The sequence below is a fragment of the Lolium perenne genome, chromosome 2 (assembly GCF_019359855.2).
Source record: "Lolium perenne isolate Kyuss_39 chromosome 2, Kyuss_2.0, whole genome shotgun sequence".
Classification (NCBI taxonomy): domain Eukaryota; kingdom Viridiplantae; phylum Streptophyta; class Magnoliopsida; order Poales; family Poaceae; genus Lolium; species Lolium perenne.
This window is the reverse complement of record NC_067245.2, coordinates 208,353,047-208,360,020: the sequence shown is the minus strand read 5'-3', so window position 1 is coordinate 208,360,020 and position 6,974 is coordinate 208,353,047. Positions and strand designations below refer to the sequence as shown.

At 47.3% G+C, this 6,974-nt stretch overlaps 1 pseudogene; it reads right to left on the bottom strand.

Moving 5' to 3' along the window:
* Positions 1 to 3,513: 3,513 nt before the first annotated feature.
* On the bottom strand, positions 3,514 to 6,679 carry LOC127334700 (neutral/alkaline invertase 3, chloroplastic-like; annotated as a pseudogene).
* Positions 6,680 to 6,974: the final 295 nt, after the last annotated feature.

Below are 6,974 nucleotides of genomic sequence, written 5' to 3'. Positions count from 1 at the left end.
AGACGCAGTAATAGGTGATAGTTACGGAAACTTTATTTTACGACCGTGCTGCAAGCCGAGGTACATGCCTTGAAACAAGGTTTAATTTTGGCTCAAATAGTTGGATCCGACAGTTATATGTTGTTCAGTATCAATGTGGTTCAAGCAATGAATGAGGGAGATTACTTCAATGAAGTTTTAGCTGCAATCGTTGATGACTGCTATCATCTGACTTCTGAATTTCTGAAGGTTAAATTTAAACATAATTTTCGTGAAACAAACTCTATAGCTCATGAATTAGCTAGGCTAGCTCGTAGATCTGATCAACAAATCTGTTTGGATGCGTCCCAGTTGCTATTGTACTTTTTCCAATTAATGATGTAAGATCCCTAAACTAGTCGGGCCGTGTCGAGAACAGTGCCTAAACTCAGGAAAGGCACCAACACGGCTCCTAAGAGCATCTTCACCTGGCGTGCCCCATATCAACTTTAATAGAGGTGTGAGGTTGGGTTCTTTTTTTTTTGTTAGACAGGAATAGCCGACTAGTTTTGGATCTCAATACAATCATCAGTAATTATGTGCTGGCCCCTACGCGGAAGAACCGAGTTGGGGTCGCCGACACTCCCGTCCACGTAGGATTTTGCCCCGCGAGACTCTCTTGGTAGCCAAACCCGCCCATTCTCCACCCGCTCTGCCCCCTCCCAATCCGCCTCCCACCCCTCTGAATCGCCATCGCCGCCTCCTCCCCCGTGCCTGGCCATTGCCCGCTCACCTAGAGACCGCCGCCGACACTTCCGCCATCTCGCACTACCATGTTTCCGCGATGGACAACGACGATGAGATGATGGCGGAGTGGTTCATGCTATTGTTGGCAAACCTTCTCGTCTTCGCCAGCACCCGCTCGTCGTCAGCGTGCCTCAGCGTGGAAGTTCAAGAGTTGGGAAGGCACCCAACAAGGACTGGCATCGGCAAGCCGACGCACTTGTGCTTGACTCCCACTACTTTGTCGATAACACAACACATACGGCAAAGAATTTTCTGCAACGATTTAGGATGAACAAGAAGTTATTCATGAATTAAGTTAATTTTTATTTTCACACCTTTTTTAATGGTTTTAAGGGCTGCCTCTGGCCGCAAACGAACTGAAACCTATTTCATTTTCGCGGGCCACCGTATCCGGACCCAAACGGAGATCCCTTATGGGGTAGCCTGCTGGGGTTGGATTTGACCTTAGAAGGTCTCCAGGGGTGTAAACGGATAGGACAATTTCTACGTTCATACGGGCCCGGATCCGTTTTATGGTGTCCATATCTGATTTTAATAAGTCAATAATATTTGATTTCAAAGTGGTGCTCCTGATATGGTATAGAATATGGTATGCAAATAGCATACGAATATGAATTATCCGAAATTTAATTAGTATAATCCAAAAAAGATTAACCAAATAATCCGATTTTTGAATCAAAGGCCAAGACCAGTTCACAAGGTTAGTAGTTATTGATTACCGAATTCATTTGCGAGCCTATTTAGCTCTAAATTCTATCAATTCCTGAGTTTTAGCATAAATTGTGTTTCTTTTTTTCTCAACAACACAAGACTGAAAGTTTAAATCCCTCTCAAGATTTGCAAGAACTATAACATTACTGCGTGGCAATCAATTTGCGTTGGCTAGAGGTAGGCGATGGGTGCGTGGCAACCCTATGTGGCTGACGAGTCTGGCCCGCCACTCGCGACGCGGGTTTTAGTTCTTAGTTCAGTCCGATGTTCCCACATCGTCCCCTGTGTAGCGGGGATGGGCTTGATGTGTCAAACACTATATTGGACCGCACCAAACGGAAAAGGCCTTCGGGATATGCGGCTGGGAGCACTCAAACATCCAGCGCGCCCCAAATCCTAAAAGTCCGCATAAATAGGACAATGCTCATGAAAGTGATTTTATTTTGTCGTGGAAAACCATGTTTTTGCAAGCAGCACAAAAAAGATAAATTCAGAGTTGCAACATGTGCTAAATAAGGGAATGTACTTTTTTTTTTGCGAATTAGGAGCTTCATTACTTAAACACTGGGATTACAATCCTTTTCAAGGATGTCAACTAAGAATGGTGGCGGCGTGAAGTTAATCCCCAAGCACCTTCTTCTACTTAAACTAGCCTTTTTGGCACAACTATGAGCTGCTTTATTAGCAACCCTTCCAATATACATGAATTTAAGACTAGTAAAAAACCCACTAAGCTTCATTAACTCTGGGCATATGCTGGCAATTTCTGACCTACCACCACCAGGTTCATCCATTAATATGAGTACTTGTGCGTCTGTTTCAATTTCAACTCGTTGGTAATTTGCCGCGCTCGTCAGCCACGGAACCGTTTTTTCCCGTCCGCTCTCACGAGGCGGCAGCGGAGATCCAATTTCCCAATCTCCGGCCAGGGCGTTGGGCCTGGTTTCCTCTCCCTCTGCTTGCCGCTCTGGCGGCGGCATGAGGAAGGGGGAACCTCGTTCCTCCGTTCTGGCCTAGTAGTTAGGGTTAGTTTTTGTCTTCTATGATGCGTCGTTGGGGTGGTGGGAGCGGCGCCCGAGCAAATAAAGCTGCCACAACTCCACTTCCACACCGGCGACGACCTTCACGGCGACGTCTCGGAGTTGTTGGCAACGTGTGCTTGTCGATCTTTCAGGTCGGCAGCTTGGTCTTCTCGCCGTTCTTCAGATCTGGCGAGATCTGTTTCTCGACGTGTCACTGGCGTTTGTCGTTGTCCACGGAGGCGCTGGGGGCCGGGGCGAGGTGGTTCTTCCGGAGCGAAGATGATGGTCCGGAGGTGGTGGTTATGCCGTTCTTCTCCGACTTCATCGATGTGAGGCGGCGTATCTTGGTCCAAGACAGCACGGGGACGTCCCCCGGTCGACGTGCCACAGCGACATGTGCCTCGCTGCTTGCAGCAGACCTGTTCATCGACTCACAAAGCCTCGTTGGCGATGGTGCTTTTTTGGATCTTGCAAAGGTGGAGGCCCGGCGTCTCTTCTTGCGTTCGTCTCGGCGGCGTTGGAATTGGACGACGGCCACTGGCTACGGTGGTTGCAGGAAACCCTAGGGATCGTTTTGTATTTCTCGATCTTTTAGGATTTTATCTGCAAATTCGGGATAATTATTTTATCCCGGTTTGTCTTTTAGTTTCCACATGTGTTGCTTCATGTAACTTGGTGTTTGATTAATGAAATATGTGGTTGCTCAAAAAAAAAAAATTAGTTGGTAATTTTGATCTAGCGCCAATCGAAGTCCATCACGTAGCGCCTGGGCTTCCATAATCAACCCACTACGGGAATGTACATTCAAGGGTGGGTGTTTGACAGTTTCAGTTTTACTATTTACCTATTTGTTCATCTTTCAAATATCTAAAAATTCAGAGATGTGCATCTTGTTTCAACAAGAACTCGCCCTAGTTTTTTTTTCTGCACAGGCTTAAGACCAAATATATTTTTTTAGCAAAACAACAAACTAGCATTTATAAGTTCATAGATTACTCCCACAACACGTGGGACATTTTAAAAACTTGAAATGAACTTTCTGGAATTAAGAAGCTCGGAGTAGCTCCGGAGCCAAAAATCCGTTCCCCTGAGCCTTGCTAACAGTAGATCACTAGAACAGCATGATAGCATCTCAAAATGGGCATTTCCTCTACAACATCCACTTTAATATGTACAAATCTAGTGGTATGTGGACGATTCTTACATAACTAAATGCAACACCCATGAAACCCTAGAGGTTAGAACTGCCATTGGACTTACACAATATAGGTCTTCCTACCACGCTTCCTCTTCGGACTGGATGGGCCAGTCATCAGACTTAAAGCATTAAGAATTTCCTCATCTTCGTTGTTCCAGAGTATTCTAGATTTTTCAGGATTTTCTAGCAGCAGTTTGGCCACAAGAAAGCCGGCAATGGACCAAGTTTGGAATAACCGGGCCTGCTTGCCGATGAACCGCCCACGCTTGGTATCGTAGTATTCGGGCCATTTATCCGTGGAAATACGGCTTTCAGCCACCTCCACAGCTCTTGCGGCGATCTCGGGCCGGTTCATCTTGATGCATGCCACCGTGAGCTGCAAAAATGTAACAAGAAACTCATTGACATCTACAAGCAATAGCACCAACTGAGCACTCGACAAGGTCCAGAGGTGCTTAACTAGGCCAGTACATATCAATTAGCAAGTAAACAGAAACCAAAGTTTCTTGCAAACCTGCCACAACAATGTTGGCCAGGAACCTCCATTATGGTATGACCAAGGTCTGCAAGCAAAGCAAAACAAATGTTAAGAAGAAAAGCAAAGCGACCTGCAAGATTCGCAGTAGATGATATTCTAGCCTTCTAGGACTCACGTATTTTTAGGGTCGCTCCCAGTAATAAATTTCCACTCTTGATCCTCAAGAGCAGGATAACATATCTTCATTGGCATCTCTGCCACTAGATCAGACCATTTTGCTTCCACTAGATCCAGAATAGCATGAGATTGATCAGCTGTTGCCAAACTGCTTACTATAGACCACAAGTTCCCTAGAGAAAAGAATCGGAAATCCATGTGAGCTGGTTGCAGGTTTCCGATGAAATAACCCCCTTTCGGAGGGATCCATTCAACTAGCCAGGGAGGAATCTGATCGGGATATATGTTAAACTTGTTGACGGCATCATAAGAATATTCTTCTGTTTTGTATCTATAGATTTCATTTAGCTTTCTCTTTTCAAGCCAATAATACTCCCTAATATGGAAAGAGAGTGCCATAAGCCTGCTATTTAGGGCACGGATCAAGTCAGCCGATCCATCTTCTGGGGTAAGCATCTCACGTGCAGACAAGAGGGCTGAATAGAACAGAGCCTACACCAGAAATGGAAATGATATATGAAAATCATGCATAAATATCATAAAATTATCCTCACTCATCCACCAGGATAGTGGGGAAAGATCATTGACAATACCAGCCCTAATCTTAGAATGTCCTGAATTACCATGTTTTGTGAGGACAAGTACTTTAAAAGGCCGAAATATTTTGCTGGCCATAGGTTAGTCAATTCTTTGTACATGTATTATTGCATTTAGACTTCAAGTGAGTTTGTGAATTCTATCAGAGGATAGGTTTCTGCCATGTCACATGAATAATTTAACAGCAAAATATTCATAAAAAATCGTGACAATAGTCGACAACCATTTTGGATGACACTTGAATGTTTTCGAAACGTCTTGCGTTCTTATGCAACAAAAGATTGATAACTTCTCCTAAAACCAGTAAACGTCGAATGTTTCTTCTAACTTAAATTTATGATAAACCTCACATTAAATCGTGCACGCCTTGATACTGTAGCATGGGTGCTGTGCCAGCCCCAAAAGATTCACAAAGTTACATCCACATGCAGGCCCAAGGCTGGGTCATGTTCTTACTTGGTCTAAGTATTGTTCTTCTTTGCTTAATGTGGCTCAGATCCACAAGAAAACTACGTTTGATCCAACTCTGGAGCATAGATCTATGCCAGAAAATATTGTCTCTTTAGCTGGCCAACATCTGCTCCAGAGCAGGGTTGTGCTCCATGTGGTGAAATTAGCAACACCCAAAACGAATTTAAGACATGCCTAAAGCTCAGTTATTCAGTATGTAAGAAAAGATCAGGCTTCAATAATGTATATTGTATTTAGTTCTGCGGCCCCATCATATATGTTTGCGACTTTGTGTTGATACGGCTATATGGCATGTTGCTGTTTCTTTTCCGCGTGTTTCTGACGTTTCACTATACTGTTACTTTCTTAACTTAACTGCCCCGTTACTTTCACATGTTCGCGGTACCTGAATTTCCAGCGGGTGTCCATGGATACCCATTCGCCGATCCATCATGCAGGAGCCATCAGTGACTAGCAACGTGGGGAACATGTCAAACCCATCAGCTAAGCAGAGCTTCAAGATCAGTTTTATTCCAGTCTGGACATCCACTCTCTCGTGGACAAGTCGCGCGCTCTGTATTGACAACAACAGCAACAGATAGACATGAAGTAGTGAAAGCGGGGGATCACCTGGAGCTGGAGCGTGTGGAGGATGAAGTTGCGGACGATTTCGTGTTCCCCCTTGAGGAGGAAGGCGACGCCGGAGGGCACGAAGTCCCGGATGAACACCTGGTCGTAGTTGAGCGGGCTGGCGTCATTGGGGTCGCACGCGGCGATGGTGCCCACGGGGCTGCCGCAGTAGCTCACCACCGACTCCCGGAGGAGCGCCCACGCCTCCTCCTCCACGTCGCGCGGCGCGCGCCTCCTCTGGCTCGGCGGCGCGTGATCGGGCTTGGCGGTGGCGCCGCCGTTCAAGCCCCACGCTCCGCCAACGTCGCCGCCGCCGGGAGTTTTGGGGTTGCCGCTGGGATGCAGCGAGTTGACGGCGCACGGAGGGCTCCGCCGCCTGCCCCTGATCCCGCCCTTCCGCAGATGGGCTCTGAGGGAGTTACCGGGCCGCCGGGGAGCCGCGTCGGAGCATCCGAGGTGCAGCGGCAGCAGCGCGGCCGCTGCCGCGATCGCCATGCGCGCGCAGACGCCTGGAGCGAGTTGCGAAAGGCGAACGGTGCTGCGGTGATTGGATTGGCCGTGCAGCTTGCGTGCAGGAGCGGCCCGCTCGGGGCACGTGAAACGGCGAGAAAGGGCAGTTCAGTGGAGGAAGCTACCTCTGTTTTTGGTTTGTTGTTGGAGCTGTCATGGAGGCAGTGGTGATCGGAGGATGGCCACGCGTACGGGGAGGGATACGTGCCGGTGATTCTCTCTGGCTCCTTTTCTTAGACAGACCTCTAACAGAGCTTGTAAATATCGCCGTCACTAAATTTTACTAGCCGATTTACGAATTCTGGTTAAAAGCGTCGTAGGAGGTCCGGCCTATAAAACTTTCTCGAGAGCCCGAGAAAGTTTGCCCGCGGCCCTTATTTATACATGTCGCCGGGTTCCAAAACCCTACTCCCCGCCGCCGTGTCCGCTTCCTCTG